Source organism: Episyrphus balteatus, chromosome 1, assembly GCF_945859705.1.
Source record: "Episyrphus balteatus chromosome 1, idEpiBalt1.1, whole genome shotgun sequence".
Classification (NCBI taxonomy): Eukaryota; Metazoa; Arthropoda; class Insecta; order Diptera; family Syrphidae; genus Episyrphus; species Episyrphus balteatus.
This window is the reverse complement of record NC_079134.1, coordinates 170,762,723-170,782,005: the sequence shown is the minus strand read 5'-3', so window position 1 is coordinate 170,782,005 and position 19,283 is coordinate 170,762,723.

The window sequence follows — 19,283 nt, the reverse complement described above, 5'->3', positions numbered from 1 at the left end:
CATCATGATGCACCACACAATACCAAATGCCAAGACTTATGGGTACATCCTATTATGGCACAAAATCATAGTGCAGCTGAATGCAGATCGACAGCGCGCCTCCGTCAGGAGGATTGTCGAATTGAGAAAACAATTTTCACCCATGTACCTTACTTGCGGCAGCCTTGGTTTGGTTGTAGCGGAGAGCTCAGATTGTGTATGGTGACGGCGATGCGGCTGCATCAACACACCAGTACCGATCTTTTCAGGTTAAGGACATTATGGAAATTGTCCCCTGCGGGCCCAGATGGCCATTACTCAGTTATATCAGAGCCACCGCCCAATCGATCAGCCGACGACTTAATGTGACTCCCTTTAGTATTAAAAAAAAAATTCTCTTGCCACAAAAGACCAGAGGTACAAGACAGTGCGATGACGATGATGATGACTATACACCGCCGACTACGACGACGAGGATGCAACTCAACAACGCACCATCACAACAGGTTCAATGCGCAAGTAGTCTTCGGGCGTTTGTGATCCTATCATCTGGGCTGGTCCCGGGAATTTTATATTATTCCTTATAGTCCATCGTGTAAAAAGCGAATGATGACGAAGATGTCCGCTTACTTTTTTTTTGTTGCAACAAAAATATAAAAATTCAATAAAGAGTTTGCTAGTTGTTGTCGACAAGGAAATGTACAGCACCCTATTTTTTTTCTCAGAAATTTAAAGTCGAGTTCAAAATTCCTTGTCCTGAAATTCCAATTTTATCAGTTGTCAATAATAAGTCTTCAGAATTTGTTCCAAATCGTTTTTCATCGAAATAAATAATTTGAGTATAGAAATTTGAAAGCTAAAAATTCAAATTTTGGTACAAAAAATTTCTTCACAATAAATGCGGAAATTCTATCCAAATTTCCCTGAAATAAAAACCGCAATAAAAACATTTCCTTAATTTCTTAGAATATAAAATTTTCGTTAAAGAATTTTAGTACAAAACCTAGTTTTCATATTACGGTGTTAATTTAGTCCAGGGCTAATAAGAAAACTTTAAAATTTCGGTACAAAAAATAAATTTTGTCGAAAACTTATTCCAAAAAGAATGGAAGTAAAACAAAAGTAACTGTCCAAATTTATTTCTAGAAGTAAGAAAAAGAAATATTTTATTTAATTTTCAAAAATGTCGGAAATTGGTACCGTTTCGATCAATTTTAACTTTTCATCAATTTTTTTTGTAATTGAAGAAATTCCGTACAAGGTAAAATATTTTGAAGATGTGCACTTTGGTTCAGAAAAATTTGCATCATCCCGTCAATTAAGAACAAATTTGGCACAAGATTTTTATACAAAAAATGACTTTCCTTACGTAATTTTTTTTGACAAATTATATTTTGGTACAAAAATTCTGGTGTGTTCTTTATAAAACTTTCTTCATTATTTGCAAAAATTTGTATTTAAAAAAATATTAAATTTTGGTACAAGCTAATTGTAATCCGATCTGTACCTGCTAATATTTTCTCAAAGCAAAACACAATATTAACAGAAACATTTTTGATAAACTTTTTTATTTTCTAATACTTTTTATTTCGTTCTTAATTTAGTTCAAATAATATAAAAACTATTTTTGACTAAAAAATTTGCAAAACTCATTTTTATAAACTATTTGTTTAGCCTGATATGCACCAAAATTCCAACAAAAACTAACAACATGTACAAATCCAAACTCATAATATGTCTTTATCACCAGAATTCAGAAACAAAGATGTACATTGTACAAGATAAGTAGGTACCTAGGTACATCTTCTAAATGTTCCAAATTTCGATTTAAACCTTCTCTAATATTTTCGGAAGCGAGTTTATTTTTATTTTTATAGTAACATACATATTAGATCAACACTATTTTCAAAAAATGTGGTACCTACCGAAAAATACCAAATTTGGTACAGCAATTTTTGTAGGAAAAGTAACATTTTCTTATTTCTGGGGATATTCTGTTCAAACAACTAACAAGTACAAATGTCAAATTTTAGAAATTTATACAATTTTTGCTGACCTAGAATTTTTGTATAAAAAGTTTTTTTTCGATGTCTGCCATAATACTTATAAATGCTGGCAAAATTTTGAAAAAAAAAAATGAAATATAAACCGAATTTTGGTACCAAAACTTTTTACCTGATGTGCACTAAAATTTCTTCTAAATTTAAATAATTTTAACTTTAATATTATTTATTATTTAAATAAAACAATAACGAATTTTGGAACAAAATTTTTCTTATATTATTAAAAAAAAAAGTATGACAACTGAATAGAAATTTAGTCCACATTGTCATTTTAAAACAATTTTTTTTTAAATTGACTAAACATACCCTATCAATTGGCAATCGGGTAGATAAATAATTTAATAACTCAACGGTGTGTGCAAGGCTTATGAATGGCGACGAAGCAGCAGCTTGATCAGGCATCGTTCGGTACCACAGTGACGTCGGACGGAAGAGTCGAGTCGGCTTTGGCAGCCACAGTATAATAACATCCGCAGCTCTGCACTCATGTTGATGCGAATTGTATCACAAGTCATTACGAAGATTACATGGGACACGCCCATTTCTTGCACTGCCGTTCTTCGGTCGCAGCAGCAGCAGCAGCAGCAACGCAACGCAGCAACTGATAGACATGAACTCCCGCCAATTTATGCGTATTCAAATCCAGGCATATCTTCCCAGCAATTCCAAAATTTACGTTTACGACTTGAAGTATGCGTCGCACAAAAAAAAAAAACCCTCTTTAAGAAGTATATTTGAGTACTTGCCGCAATGGTTTTTTTTTGGCATAGGTAATGGTGATGGTAGGTGGGTCGCCCCTTTTTTTTACTCAATCGCCACAATGATGAAGCATCGAGAGCGTTGTCTCGTGGTGCGGGATGCATGCATGAGCGTCATAAGGTAGAGGTGAAATTATGACACGACGCATTTGGGGGAAGCTTTTGTATATTGACTCATATATGAATGTGTTCGGGCATCATCATCATGGGGGAGAGATAAAAGTAGTGCATTGCGCGGTGTTGTTTAGATGCCGCTTGTGATAGTGTTCTTGGTGCTTAGGCATATAATATCCAAGCACCCCACAGAGAGTTTTACTATTTTGTTTCTGCTGCGAGAGAGAATATGCCTCCAGAGGACCAATGATATAGTCAGGACAAGACAGGACCCACCGCGCACATTGGCAGGATTGTTATTTATTTTTGCCTAAGCACTTGTGGCATAATTTAATTGAGATTAACGGATATCGCAATGCGCCTCAGCCTCAGCATCATATAGTGGCATATATACGGTGGTTGTTTATTTTAATGTTTGCCAATTGAAGTTGCATATATTAAAAAATGTACGAAACGACTCTAAGTGCTAGAAGGCATGCGAATCAGTTTGGGCAAAACTAACATTTCAATAAATTTTTGAATTGGATCTTAATGTGAAATTTACGATTGTTGTATATTAGGGACGCGGTGCAATAAGGTAAATTGAAAGTTAAATTTTCTTCTGCTGATGAGGCATATGGGTTGGGTTTGATTGTTTGAAAATATACTCTCTGTATTCTATTTTTAGTTTCAAAAATTTTATGTTGTCCCATTTTAACGGATTTTAACCTAACAAGCACTCTATTTCGATACTAAGTTGCATAAAATGTTTGTTTTTGTCATCTTTGTGTTTGTTTCATAGAAAAAAGTAGATAAATTCAGACACGATCTTGCAATGAAGTTTAACTTCTTTCAAACAAAAGAGCTGAGTAGCGAACTTTTTTTTATGGTTTTGATTTTTAATTTTTTTATTTCTCACTTTGTTCAAGATTTAGAGATGAAAGAAGTTATAAATGATAATAATAAACATATTTAAAAATATAAAAATTCGAAAAAATTAAAAATAAAGTCTCTTCTCAGAACAATTCTCATCAAAACGGGTTCGTCACAAGCTGATGGAATCTTACACTTACAATTTTTTTTTTCTTTAACCTTTCCCACCAAATAAACTTATAACCTGTTCCTCATTACCACAAAAAAGAGTCATCTTCAACTCTCATATTCATATGTTTTCTTTTTTTTTTCTTTTATTTTATTTTTCTTTAAATAAAATAAATTGATTTAAGCCTAATTGGTGTCCAAACAACATCATTTGATTTGCATCGATTTGATTTAAGGTTTTTTTTTTTTTTTTCTTAGTAAGTTTATTAATATTTATTCAAATTCACACCAAAATCAACATCGAAGCGTGATTAGCTGAAGATTTTCTCACCGCTAATGTCACAATAGACCACATTTATAAATGTTTTAAGAGACACAAAATTAAAAAAAAAGAAAACCTACATCTTTTAAAATTATTTAAGGCCGTTTGGGTATACCTACAGTTTGTATTGTTAAATTCCAGCAGTTTCATTTTGGTCATGCTTTTTTTTGTTGATTTATATGGAATGTTCATTTGAGGCGGAAAGCGAGGTGGAGATTAAACACTTATTGGAATTTAATTAATTAATCCAATTTGCTATTGATGGTTTGTTTTGATTTCCAATGACCAATTGGCTTTTATCGATCAGGTTAAGATTTTTTTTTTTTTTGTATTTTTATTTTATTTTCGGAACAAAAGCTCAAGAAATATATTCACACAAACACACACCACAGACATGAAAACGAACAACGTCAAATATATTGTATGGTTGAGAGATATAACCTGTCTTCGAAATTGAAGGTTGCGTGAAATCAATCTTTGACGGATTTGGTTTCGATGACTTTTGTGCGATAGAAATCTATTTGGGCGCGATCATACACTTCTATTTACGATAGATATAATATGTTTTTAACTGGAATTCGAATTTTAATTGAAATGAACATGAATGGATTTATAAATAATACCATAAAGGGGGATTGGTCTTTTGAAAATGGTCATTGAAAATTCAAAAAGTAGATTGTTTTTGACAAGAACAAGAACAATTGTTAGAAAATTAATTTTATTTTACCAATAAAATAATGTTCTTGTACATTTAACAAAGACATTCTTGTTAAACACAAACCAATTGGTCATAAAAATACATTATGGGAAAAATATCCATTTGCAATCTTTACAACTCTGTGTTAACAATATCCTTTTTAGCCAATTAAACTTGAATACAAAAATTCGTAGCTTTGAAGTTATATATTTTTTCACACGCAAAGAGATCGAAATTGAATTTGAAAGAGACCCATTATTGGAATGAGCTTTGCAATATGAAAAAGAGACTAGTTTGATCTTATTTTGTTTTATTGAAGGTGGAAGGCTCGAAGGCTGATGGTTTTAACTGGAATTCTATTTTACTTGCTAAATGGTTTCGTTTCAGAAAACTTTTGAGGTTTTGTACAAAACCAACATTTGGTATAGATTTTGGGGAAGTTAAAAAAGTAGTTTTCATCATTATGTAGGTACATCATTGAAGCTTACGAAATATGTATATCAGGTTATGCCATATAACCAAAATGAAAAATCTATTTTTTTGAAAAACGGATCGACAAGTTTTTTAAACTTGTATTTTTTTTTGTCGTTTCTTATAAAATTTGTATTTTTGCATAATAAATTTTTGCATATGAAGCCTTAACATTGAAGCAACTCATTTCTATAAGTGCGAGATCCAGTCCTACGTTTTTTGATGTGATAACGTCTTATAAATCTATAAACCATGGCAGCATTCTACAAGCTACACAATATTAAATTTAAAAACTTCAGAAATACCTGTAGAGATCTGTTGCCCATGACCAGCCACCAGTGTGGGAAGTACTAAAAACTCAGCTTGAAATTACGACATGGTTGGCTTTCGAAAATTCTAACTTTTTTTGTAGGCACTATACAAATATGATTGAAGCATCATATAAAAGGTGAAATAATAAGCTTTCAGTTGATATAAAATTTATTATAGTTTTTAATATAAAAAAATGGATTTAATGGTGTTAGAAGAAAAAAAGTTTGATTAGTTCACTTTTCTTATGAAAAATTATTGTTTTTAATAAATTATATTATTTCCGTTTTTCTACAAAATATACAGATATAAATAAATAATTTTTAGATCATTTTTTTAACAAAATCACACAACCTGTTTTCTTACTATCGTCCGTAAACCGACTTTATAGGCAAACAATTTTAATTTTTAGTTAACAATTTGGCTTAAGAATTAAAAGATAATGATGTTCTCTAATGTAGCTTTTTTGTTTTAGATTAAAATAATTCCCACAGCATTAATCTCCTCACAACACTAGCGTGTTTGCAAAAATGTTCCCCACTTAGCATTTTTCCTAACAATCTATTTTGTTAAGTACCTGTGTAATAACCCTTTCCTCATTATTCCCTCAGGTTTATTTTTTTTTTTTGTTCTTCTCTTCTCATTGGTTGGTCGACATAATTTCTGCATCTTTATTGCATTTTCTGTCACTAAATGAACTCTGCCAAGTGCCACACCTGTTGTATAGAATGCATTTTCTTCCTTCTTCACTCTTTCTGCCATGCTAATAAACTTCCTTTCTATGTGAAATGAATTTGTTTTGTGCAGAAACATCTTGATCCTTCTACCAAAGATACAATCCAACCGGACAAGATAATTGGCTTTAACTATCCGATGGTTGTAGTGTAGTGTGGTGTGATGGTATAGCTTCCGCCATTGTTGTCTGCCACCTAATTGTGGGAACTCATTCCAAAAACACACCAAATCTTGCCTTAATTTACCGCCTCTATTGAATTAAAAAAAAAAAAAAAACATTTTCCCCCACAAAAACGAATGCGAGTGGCTGTTGAACATGCAATATTTCGAATAACACCTCAATTGCGAGCATAGGAAATCCTTGGACTTGTCCAAATACGAAAACCGCGTGAATGCAATTTTTGCAATAAAATGCAAACTTTTGGAAAAAATAAAAAAATCTAAAAAAAGAAAATGAAATATCTTCCACAGGGGCAGCGTTTATATACGCGGTAAACCTTCTATAAGAGGAGGTAAGAGCTGTGAACCGCAAAGCGTGAAACCGCTCAACAATGATGGTGGAGAGCAAGGTGATGCGGCCTGGTTGCAACTTGCAAGTAGGCAAACTACACAAACACCGCGCCAAGTGCTGCTGCTGCTCTGTTCCATTGCGCATTGTGGCACTCTCTGTGTATTATTATATGGGGCTCCTTGCGGGGCACGTTCTTTGCATTTAAAAGCAGCAGCAACAGCAGCAGCAGAATAATATAGCCTAACCAAATCGATTCGAAATATTAATCAGACAGTAAAATATGGTCCGCGGCCCCAACATTCGATTGGAAACGATTAATTCGCAGCGGGACGCTCCAGTGACCTCAGACCATGGCCATTGCAATGCGGCAAAAAGGGAAAGGAGAGTATAGGTGCGCTGCGCTGCATTCGAGCGTTTTATAGAGTCGTTTAAGTGATTCCATAAAGAATTGAATTGCGCGCACCCCACAATACTGTATATATGCTGACTATATGGTGCCATTATTTGCAGAAGAGTGCGTAGATTCTTTAAGTTGCATATTGAGAGTAAAGGTATGTTGGGAGGTATCTACTTATATGTGGGAATAAATGCAGCTGTTGGATTTTTATTCTAAATCCAGGAATATGGGAGATCCCGCGCAGGCTCGAGAATATTATAGTTTTAGTATAGAGTTGCAATTTATAGGAAATTTTTTTTTGTGAGAAGTTTAAATTTTTCACCAATTTTCTTGTGTGTGAAAAATTGATTATCTTCCCTTGAAGCTCTTTGAAGCTACTTTACGTACATTTTTAAGCAAAAAGATTAAAGTTGAATAACTTTTTTGGCCAGTGTTATGATTTTTTTTTTTGTTTTGAGAAAAGTAATAATCGGATCCGGTTCGAAGGACCAAATTCTAAATTTTTGGAAATAGGTTTCTAGGTTGACTAGAATATAGGAAGATCTTTCGGAAGTTTAGTTAGCTCATTTTGTCTTCCTTTTATAACAAAGAAATTGTAACTCTACCACCTTGACTATGATCAAAATTCAACTTTTTCTAAAATTTTAGTCAGTTTTCAAAAGAAAAATTGGATGTTTTAAACTCCTTCGAGTTTTTGATGTGAAGCTGATTTTTTAAAAATAATTTTGACATTAATTTGTTTCCAAAAGCTCTATATGGACTTTTGAAAAAAAATACACTACTTGAAGAAAAATAATTTTAAATTCTTCTTTTTATTAAAAATTTTAGTTGATCTCTCCTATAAAATAATGAGTAGAAAATATCTACCTACACAAACAAATAAATATAACTAAGTTATGAGAGTGATTTTAAATAATTTTTTTAATTTTTTTTTTTTATTTCAAGGTAATATTTATTGTTTTTTTCCCAGGACCACCACTAAACATATATAATAAATACAACAAATAATAATAAATAAAAAATAATAATAAAAAAAAACTAGGATCAAACAATTCAGCCTATATCGAAGTTAAATTTAATTTATATAGACATTTGGATTTATTGTCACAGCTGGATATTGGGAGGATCTGTCGTGTGGCTTCCGCTGACTCTGTGGCAAAGTTGTCTCCTTATGCGTGATGATTAATTTGTTTGATAGATGGTCGCGAGGTATAATTTAGAGAAAATTATGTGGGTTTTGTGTGTAAGAAATTATGAAAATAAACATTCATTTTTTTTTCAAAACAAAAAAATAAAATAGTTTTAAAAATTTTTTTTTTTTGTTTTTCTTTTCAACCTTTGCGTTGGATTATTTAAACAATACACATTACACAACTTAAGAGTGCTTAGTACTAATATCAAGAGCGATAAGAGGTATAAATAAAACATTTCAGTATTTTTAAGATTTTAAAGTATTGTTGAATTTTTAAAAACCTATGTATATGTGCTTACTCCACATAAAAATGGTTTGTAAAAATTGTTTAAGAATACAAGAAACTCTCAACTCTTTAACATTTAATAGTGAAGAATAATTTCATACATATTATTTTGATCTAGATATTCACAAATATCACATAGAATACGCTTCCGAATTCGGAGGTTTAATTTTTACAATTCCACTTTTCAACTTAATTAATACTTATTTTCAATTTAATTTTCAAAGCTTTCTTTTTCTCAATGAAAGACCTATTTATAACAAAATAAGTATTTGCAAAATAGACAAAATAAAGGGCGCGTTTTTTCCTCCAATTTTTTTCCAGTTTTTTTCCCAGACATATTGAATGAATAAAAACGAAATTAGGATGAATGTGATTTTAGGGTTTAAAGCAAACATGATGGATAAATATCACTCTTACTTTGTTTTTTTTTTGTTTAAGTCTTAAGCCAATGCTTTATAATTATTTAATAAAAAAGATTCGTCAAAAATTATCAAAATTACTGATTTTATAATCTAAGAACAGCGTTGATAAATGTAATCCAACGTAAAAAAATAACTACAGAAGGTACTTTAAAATTTGATCATTGAATGTGTGGTTCATACCTCAGATCTTTTGTTTCGTATTACTTTTCGAGTAGTTTTTATATGTATTTTGAAGTTGATTATATTTATGTAAACATGAATTGAGTAAAAACTATGTACATACCTACTATCTGCATTTAAGTTTTTGGTATTAAAATTATAATTGTTTATAGTTTTATAAACTTTCAATTATTAATACGATTTTCAAAGAACTAAATTAAAACCAATTTTGTATATTCAAACTTGTATGGTTTGACAAGCCTAAATTAAAAACATTATGAAAGGCTAGAGCAACTTTAATAACAGATTTTTTTGATATACTAAGCAAATATTTCCATTTTAAAGACTAAATAAAAAACGGAGTTAGAGTAAGGCCCTATCACAAGTAATGAGAAGATTTTGTTGAAGACTTAAAGATTCAAAGTTTTAATATAGTCCTGATTCATTATTGTTTTTTGTGTGGAAATTTAGAGATATGAAACAAAAACTAAGCAAAGAAACAAAATTGTGTGAAGTCAATCATATTTTGACTATTTTGTAAATCTAGAACACAAGGAAAAGAAAAACACGGGTTTGAACTTTACACAATGATGTCTTTTTATTTACTTTAGCATCGAGTTGGAAAGAAGAATACGATGTTAACTTACAAAGAACTAAGCTGAACAACAAAAGAAAAGAAAAAAATTCTATTCAGATCATACTAGAATTATATTTCATATTACCAGAAACTTAAACTTAAATCAACTCATCCCAAACTTCAAAAAGTAATGCTGAAAAAATATTGTAGGCAAAATAATTTATTTAAAGAATTTTAAAAACTTTTCATTACTTCACTTCGGTTTTTTATTAGATTATTTCATAAATACATACAAATAAATCACAATAATTTTACAAATTTAATTGTAGAAATAGAAAAATCTTTGGTAGTGGCATTTCATGGTTCGAATCCAAACTCTTTCGTTATTTGGATATGAAAATTATTTTCAAAGCTATAAAAAAATTCATTCATTATGTTACTCTTCATGTTTTCGGTAGTAATAAGGCGTGCGATTTAGATATTAGCTCATCCGAGCTATTGCCTGTTTAGGCTTTTAAATGTTTAGTTTAAAAGCTTTTAAAATAAAATCTTTTAATTCTTTTGGTCACAAGGAATATCGAAATGTAAAAATTGATTGAGCATTTACTTGTCCTAGCGCATCGGCCTTCTTCAGGGAAACTTTTCCAATCAGTTCAACTGAAATTTCAAAACAATAATGTGAAACGTCTTTTTCAAGATATTCTATTATTGAATTTTTTGAAATATCACTGATATAAAAAAAGCTAAGCAGTTTTTGACAAACCACTTTTTGGGAAACCTTAAGAGGTTAAAAGTTTTTAATATTAGTCCTGAAGAAGGGTATATCCATACCCGAAACGTCGACTGGTACGAACTTTAACCATTAGAAAATACAAGCAAGATTTATAGCCCACGAAACAGTAAAATTTACTTTACTTTCAAAAAGGTCACGAAATAAGGAATAATTATCAGTAAACAACAATCACTGAAGAATTTCTGAGAGCAAAACTTTCTGAGAGCACAAATTTGAATTTTTATTGTTTTTAATTATTTCATAAGTTAAAAGACATTTTTTCATTTGTTTAAATAACCACATTTTAATTTCTAACTGATTCTGTTACGAAAAAAATTAAAAAAAATTTTATGGTTCGAACCTCAACTCTTTTGTTTTACATTGAAATTCTTCCTTTCTTTCTGTGTTTATCATTTAAACGTGAAAATAACAACTCACTATTTCTTTAAAGTATTTTTTAATAGCAAATCAAGCTTATATTAGAGTCTACATAAGTTGAATTTTGTAGTTTTGTTACTTGGTTAACTGTAGGATTTCAAGTTCCTCTATCTGAAAAAACATAAATGCATACAGTTTAAATACTAAATATCAAATTTCTTGCACCAGCTACTTAAATTCCTGCATTTTATGTCTTTCAGAATCATCTTCCATGTTTTTATTAAATAAATTCTCCGTTTCTGTTTATACTAAAACAAAATGTCGTTCATAAATAAATTATATGTTGTTAATAGCCAATCCCCTAGCTTCCATTATGCAAAAAAAAAAATTCTAACCACATCCCAGAAGAGAACTCTCTTCGACCAATCTTAAAAAAGAAACACATTTTTGCATATATCCAGTCCTCTTTGCATGTTGTTGTTTGGCTGTTCTTATATTGCAGTACACTCTGACTCTGTGTGTCGCAAGAAGCCAGAAATTCACTCAGGTGGAATAACAACATCTGCTTTTGGCCTGTCGTCTGTCCATCGTTCAATATGTTCTTCTGCTTTTTTTTCTCTCTGATGCTACTCTCTGTGGTCACCATCGCACTGAAAAATAACGCGTCACATATCTTCATATATTTTATTATTTTTTACGACCTGGAATCGCTTTATCCAATGGATACTTCTTTTTTTCTACTTGAAAATGTTGATTCAAACTGCAAAAGGAATTTTGTTGCTGAAACATGTAACCAATAACCCGTTACACTTTACTGCCAACTGGCATCATATTGAAATCCCAAACCACAACTGAAAAAAAAAAAAAAACAGAATCCTTGCCACAGCAAGAGGTGGTAAAACGACGCAAATTACTCCCCAAGATAGAGCGAACAAAAAAATATGGGCGGTGGCCAAATAGTGATAATTATCTTTTTGTTTAGCCTCGCCATGTAATTTCATACCCCACTTGCGCAGAACGACAATTGGTGGAGGCCTTGCGCCGCTACTACTGCTGCGCTCGGCTCCATCCAGCCAACTATCAGGTTGTTCTTACATGTGTACGACGTGCAATCAAACGCTTGTAATCAACTACTGGAAGTAATTCGTACAGCTGCAGTCTTCTATCCTCATCAATCCCGCCGTGCGTCGTCGTTGTCCGTCGGCAGTCGAGTCGGCAGCCAACCAGTGACAGAGTCTCTCTCTCTAGATGGGCCAAACGATGATGACTGAAAACGAAAAGAAGAAGTGCAGAAGCCCGACCATGAGACCATCAACATCAACATCGACGACGAGACAACGACAACGAGAAGTGACCAAGTGAGACCATCAAACTGCAGTCCTTCTCGCTCTTTCAATTTCACATTTCTCCTCCATTGTCATCGTGGTCGTTCGTCAATGATTGCCAGCCGCCGTGCGTCGTCGTCGTCATCATCATCTCCGTCGTCTTGGTCCGTCGTCTTGGTCCGTCTTCATCGTCATGGTTGAACGTTCCTCCTGATTCCCCAGCCCCTCTCGCCCTATCACACGTCACCAGGGTCGGCAGGGACCTGTGTAAGCTGGAATGTGTACATGTGTCCCAACATGAGAGTGAGAGAAGCCAACTGGCTAAGTGCTGGCAATCCACCTAAATCATTCATATATAATTTTGATCGGTCTTCATCTTCCTTCTTGATGCCGTTGTTGTTGTTGGTATTTTTTTTTGTATTCGCTTGTTGCCCTCTTTTTCGCTTTGGCTTGTGGGTTTTGAGAAATTGGTGTCAGACCACTGTTGTGACAACCATTTTGCAAGAACACGCTGAGGTCCGAAGGAGAGTGGACTTTGGGTATGCGGGCCGAAGGAAACAGCAGCTGATAGATGGACACCACCAAGCAGCAGCAGCAACAGCAGTGCAGATTGTCGCTCGATGTACATCATCTTCATCGTCATCATCATCATCGTCTTCGTAGTTTTCGTCGTCAATGTGGTAAAATGAAGGGAAAAAGAAAAAAACAAAACAAAAAAATTGTTGTTGTTAAAGAAGAGACTCGACTTAACGCAGCTCTCCGGCGCACCGCGCGTCAAAGCCTGGCCATGTTCTTGTAGGTACATCGGATGTGATATGTGCTTTTGGCTTCTGGTATTTTGGTTTCTTTTAAAGCCTTTCATTGTTTTGGCGTGTCTTAAGTTTGGTTTCCCATTCCCATATTCCCATTTGTCCCTAGCTGCTGTCCTTCGTGTTTTTGTTAGTTCTCGCAGTTCTCGTCTTTTTTGTTCTTTTTAAGTTTGCTTTTCTGTCAGAATTAGTTTATTTTTGCATGTAATTTCAGCTCATGATGGGATGTGACAATCAGTTTTCTTGTATTTTGCGTTTAGGTTGCCATCAATTTGTTGTAGTTTGTATGGATTTCTTTGTTTTTTTTTTTAGATTTTTTTTTGTTGTTGTTGTATTTTTTTTTTAATGCATGTTCATTTTGCTGCGAACGACATTTCACACTATTATGTTTCGAGATGTGGTTTAAATGGAGAAAAGGATAATATTTGTGTAGTGGTGTTGCTTGCAACACGAAATATGCCGAAACAAGTAATCAAATTTCAATATCACCTTTAAATGAGAATAAAAAAGCAAAACAAAAAACGGTCGGTTGATGGTGTCTTATGGGATTTTTTGGGAATCGTAATTTTCGTTTTGGGTTAGTTTTTTTTTTTCTAAACACATTTTAGTATTTTAATTATTTTTGTACATATTTACTTGTCAGTTATTGTCAAAAATTGGAGCATGCGGTATTTGGAACATAAACCAACTATTAAGAAAATTGTAGTTTAAAAAATTTAATTTTAAAAATAAAATTTCAAAAACTCCCTAAAACGAAATTAGAAACATGATAATGATGAAAAGCTTCTTATGATCATAAAAATAAGAAGATTTTCATCTTAAATTAAGTGCATTTCCTCTAAATTTAAGACGGGAGTAATATTGGCAAAAAAAACATACTTGACGCTTGTTTTTGGCTGGTCTTTTTTTCCGTGTACAAATTAATACTAAACCAATAATGACCTTTGAATTAAATTAATTAAATATGAAAATAAAAACAGCACATTTTGCAAGTAATAGCAAAAATAGTTAGATAAGACAAAAATAAAACCGGACATTCGTTTCAGTCTAACCGTCATATAGGTAATCACCTTCTTTATTTTTATTTAAAATTTTAATCTACCGAGTTTTTGTGTTTAAAAATTTATTTCTCAAAAACTAGCTATTCACTTACAGCCCTATTTATAAATTCATCATAGAGAGTACATAGCATTATGTACTTTTATAATGTATTTAAACAAAAAAATTGTGATTTGTAATATTTATGCAACGTTTAATAAAGGTTGTATAAGCTAAACGAGTATTTAGGTTGTTTAGAGCCTGAATAAGAATTTATTTAGCTTAAATGTCATTTGAACATCAAATAATTTTCAGAGAAAGAAAAAAATATCAATATTTGTATATATTTTTGTTTTTTCATTGAAGAATTTATTTTTTTGATTACATTTTCAATTAAAATTAAATTAAATGAACAAATTGAAGTCAACTAAATCAAAAAATAAGAAATTTGGAGATTTGTTCCTGATATAATTTACAAGATATAAATTCATGTGTGTAGTATATTCATCTTTTTCTTATGTGCCTACATTTTCATACATGTGAACAATTTGTTATCAAATGAATTTTATTTCAACATGTGAACTTATATTTTCCTCCATTATATTCTCATGTAGTTCAATAATGTGATTCAATATACCTTTTTTTATTTTTAGTTTATTCTTAAACATTTCAAGATATATTTAATATTTATAAAAGGATTTGTAAAGCTTATTATTTTTTTTTCGAATGATCAACATTGAATCATTAAATTTAAACAAAATTCGGTACTAATTTATCTAATTAAATGCTGTGAAATAAGCCCAATTTTCAAAAATTATCAATTTTATAAAGGCTATTTTAAGTTATAATCATATCCCCGTATGAAAAGATTAGAGCTTAACTAAGAAACTAAAAGAAAAATATTTAATCGTAATTAAAATGTTTTTATAAAAAATTATAAATTCGATTTACTATATTTTTTTATTTATTCTCCAAACTCGAAGCAAAAAAAAATGTTAGTGCATGAATAAAATCAATTTAATTTTCATACTAATGGAGTGTTTTAATCAGAATTTTGGGCAATTGTAGCTTAAAAACTGTCCACACAAAGTTCTCAGAATCTTACTTAAATTTATGCAATATTTTTGAAAAAAAAAAACAGAAAATGTTTTTTTAGAATCATTTTGAAAATAACATATTACGAATTAATTCATTAGATCCGTTTTAAACTAAATAAAATAAACCATAGTTGTGTGATTGCTTTTGATTAAATTATAGATTTTTGTTACACCAAACCAAAAATTTAAACAAAAAACTCTTACAGCAATACAAAACAAAAGACCTGAGGTACGAACCATATTTAACAAGGGCAAAATAATAATAAATAATTATAGTAGATAATGCTATATTTTTAACGTACATATAGTAATGCGTATATCGTTATCTTTAACTAATCATTTATGATTGTCATAAGACATTTGAACTGAAACGAAATTAAAAGAAGTTGTTTCATTTCGAAGACCATTTCTTAAATTTCACATAATTTCAAATAATGATTTGATTTTCTTACATTATTAAACAAACAAACTTTTAAAGGATATCAGGGCCAAGTGATAACAGAATACCAGCTGTTGGCGAACCAATTTTCTTAAAATTCCAATTCTTATTAGCTTAAGATAAAATTAAAGTAGCTAAAGTAAGAGCAAATTTTCTTTCTTAGAACAAACAAATTAAAGTAGGTATACCTTAGAATCTTAGATCAAACTGAGTACAGTTGCTTTCATTATTTTGTGTGACAAAACTGTTAATTATAAATCCATTAGTTATCTTACTTCTTTGATAAATTGGTGTATATAAATTTAACTCAATATTTACATAATTAACATCGATAACGAAAGTTTTGTTATTCTCAAATTCTAATATAAAAGCAAATTAATGACTCTAAAAATTCACCAGTTATTATTTGTTAATTTCAAACTTCTTATATAACAAAATGTTGCAGTTTAATTTTACTTTCTTATTATTTGTCCTAATGGCCATAATTGGGCTATCAACTGGTCAATGGGAAGAAGTGGATTATGGCAACATGCCACCTCCAGGACCAGGAGAACCAGCAAACGATTAAAATTTCAAACTATGTATATTTTGCACATAACTACGTAAAAAGTTAAATAAAAAATGCATCAATTTAAAAGCTAATTTAATTTATTTTTAATTTAATTTGTGTCATTATTTAATTGAAAAATCCGTAAATACCTATTCCTGTGCAGAACAATGTTTTTTTAGAATCTAAAGTGAAAAAAGTGAAAAATTCAAAAGTTTCCTTTTTCAATGAAAATAGCTTAGGTACTTCTTTTCATTTTTGCGATGCTTCAGTTAACTTGATCTTGATAACAACTTAAAAATAATTTAATTTTTTTTTTTGTGGAAAAGAGGAGAATTATCTTGAAAATACTCCATTCGAGCACCGCCTGCAATGTGTAATTTGATTCTTAACACCTTTTTCTTTTAAATAATACACCAATTTAGTTTCTCTTGTCCTTCTATTGCTATTCATCTCGTATTTCACCAAAAAATCCTAAAAAAAAAAATTGAAAAAAAAAACAATTTTTGTTTATAGAAGCAACATTCCTTCTTTAAAACCGACCGCAAACAAGGAAGATGTTTTAATGTTATTAGTGCATGTTGACGCCATTTTGAATTTATTTTAAGAAAAGCAGCCATATTTACATACGACTTTGCCATTGTTGTTTATGCCGGAGGGTTATTTTGATCTCTTTCGCTACAGGTGTGGATGACATCGATGTTGATGTCCTTTGAAGCATGAGCAAGACTTTATATTCTCTTGTCAATTTTTATGTATATAGGGAAAGGGATACCATACAAAGGGATGAAACAATATAATATCCTTCCACCGAAAAAGTATAACTATGCTCCAAATGACAGAAAACACGTTTTACAAAAATATGTCGTATATAATCCCATATTGCTGACACGTTAAGTGTTAAGACACCATGCTGGGCGGCCATGTGATATCCTTTTGAGACCTCTTGAACACAAAAAACCTCACAGTTTATCGTCCATTTTGAATTTGTGGGTTTCCCCATTGCAGCAGGTTAAGCAATTTGGGGTTGATTCATGAATTTTTTTTAGTTTAGTTGCCTCGTCTTCGTCTGCTGTGGCTCTTTGCGAAATGCAGTAAATTTGTGCTGAATGTTGGAAACAGGGCGGAGCATACAAGAGGAAGAAGAAGGTATATCTACCTACCTGTTGGAAATGCATCACGATTGTGATTCTCATTATTTGAGGCAGTGGCAGTAGCTGGCACCATCAAATCAACTGGGACAAGGCAAAAAAGACAAACCAAAAAAAAAGTAGAAAGCAAAATCGAGGTAATCGCAAATGGAGAGAGGCACATCGAAGCAAAAAAAAAAAGATACAAAATACCCAGGATGATGCCCACAAAACCAGAAAAACTACAGCAATCCTCATAATCATGTGGTAAACATGTCGAACATTGATGAATCCAACCGAGATACGCCCGGAGGAAAAGTCAGCTTCATCTCAGAGCCTGAGAGTCGCGATGGAGATTGCAACGAATGAGATGTACCGATCGCGACTGGTGAGCATTACGCAGAGCTTCTCTTCTTGTCGAGATCGGCGACATTCAGATTTTATGCAAACAGAAATGCAGAAGTCACTACCACCAGACCATCCCGTCGCATCATCAGTGAAAAAAGGCAGCAATGGTAAGTTGAGCTTCGATGGCGGATGGATGGACCAATCCACCGGCGAGACTTCTTGCACAGTGTCAAAATAACGACCGGTGGAAATGATGAACGAACATGATTGAGAAAGTACTTTTTTTTTATATTTCTTTTATTTTAGGAATTTGATTATTTGATGGTATTTTGTGCCAATTAAGAGAATACCTCACTTTGTAATAAGGGCAAACATTTCTATTTCGAAAATATAAAGCATTTAAGACTGAATATTTTCAATTTATTTGTTTTCTTTATAAACTGCAAACTATTTAGGTAGTTTTGATAAGATTTATTTTTAAACTTATGCTCGAACACAAAGAAAAATGATTTGAATGAACAAAATGTTAACCCTCTTTAATTCAAAGTAAATGTAATTTAAATTATTTGCATCGTAGATTTTTGATTTTGTTTGAATAAGCCTTAAAAAAATCTATAAACTTTTAGAAAATAATTGAAATATCCTGAGGTCCTATAAAAAATGATTTCCAAAACTTATTTGCAGAAAAGACGATCATCTGCATTTCAAATTGAAAAAAGGTTAAGTTTGGTTCGTTTTGTTTTTCTATTTGGACTAAATTGTTAAGTTATGCTCTTTAAAATTAGATGGCACTATTAATAGAAAAAAAAATGAGAAAATGAAGAAAAAGACCGGTTGCAATAAAAAATATGTAACTTTCAAACTTAATATATTCTATCCATATTGTAGGTATATAGATTAGACTGGGCCAAAAAAAAAAAATATTTTTTTTTTTGAAATTAACTTCGAAAATCTTGTTCAGGATGATGAAAAAAAAATTTGGTGAAAATTTGAGCCGTTAAAAAAAATTTTAAGAGGTCTATCATCGGTGTTTTTTATTTTTATACATGATATGATGTTTTACAACAGAACTGCTAGACGATCAAAGTAAAAAAAATTTCTGTTCATTTTTTCTTATATAAAATTAAATTTCCTACAAAAAAGATCTTATTGAAAATTTTCGTCAGACGAGCCGTATTCGAGTAATTAAGCTTTTTAAATCGAAGTGTTTTTTCAATTTGACTGTTTCACTTTGGAATTTTGTGATGAGCAAATAAGTGAATAAAAAAATAAAACCACGACAGATTCTTATAGGAAATTTAATTCTCCACAAAAAAGGTCTTGTAGTAATTTTCCCTAAATTGAGTTTTGAAGAAGTTATTCACGATTTAAATCGAGAAAAAAATTAA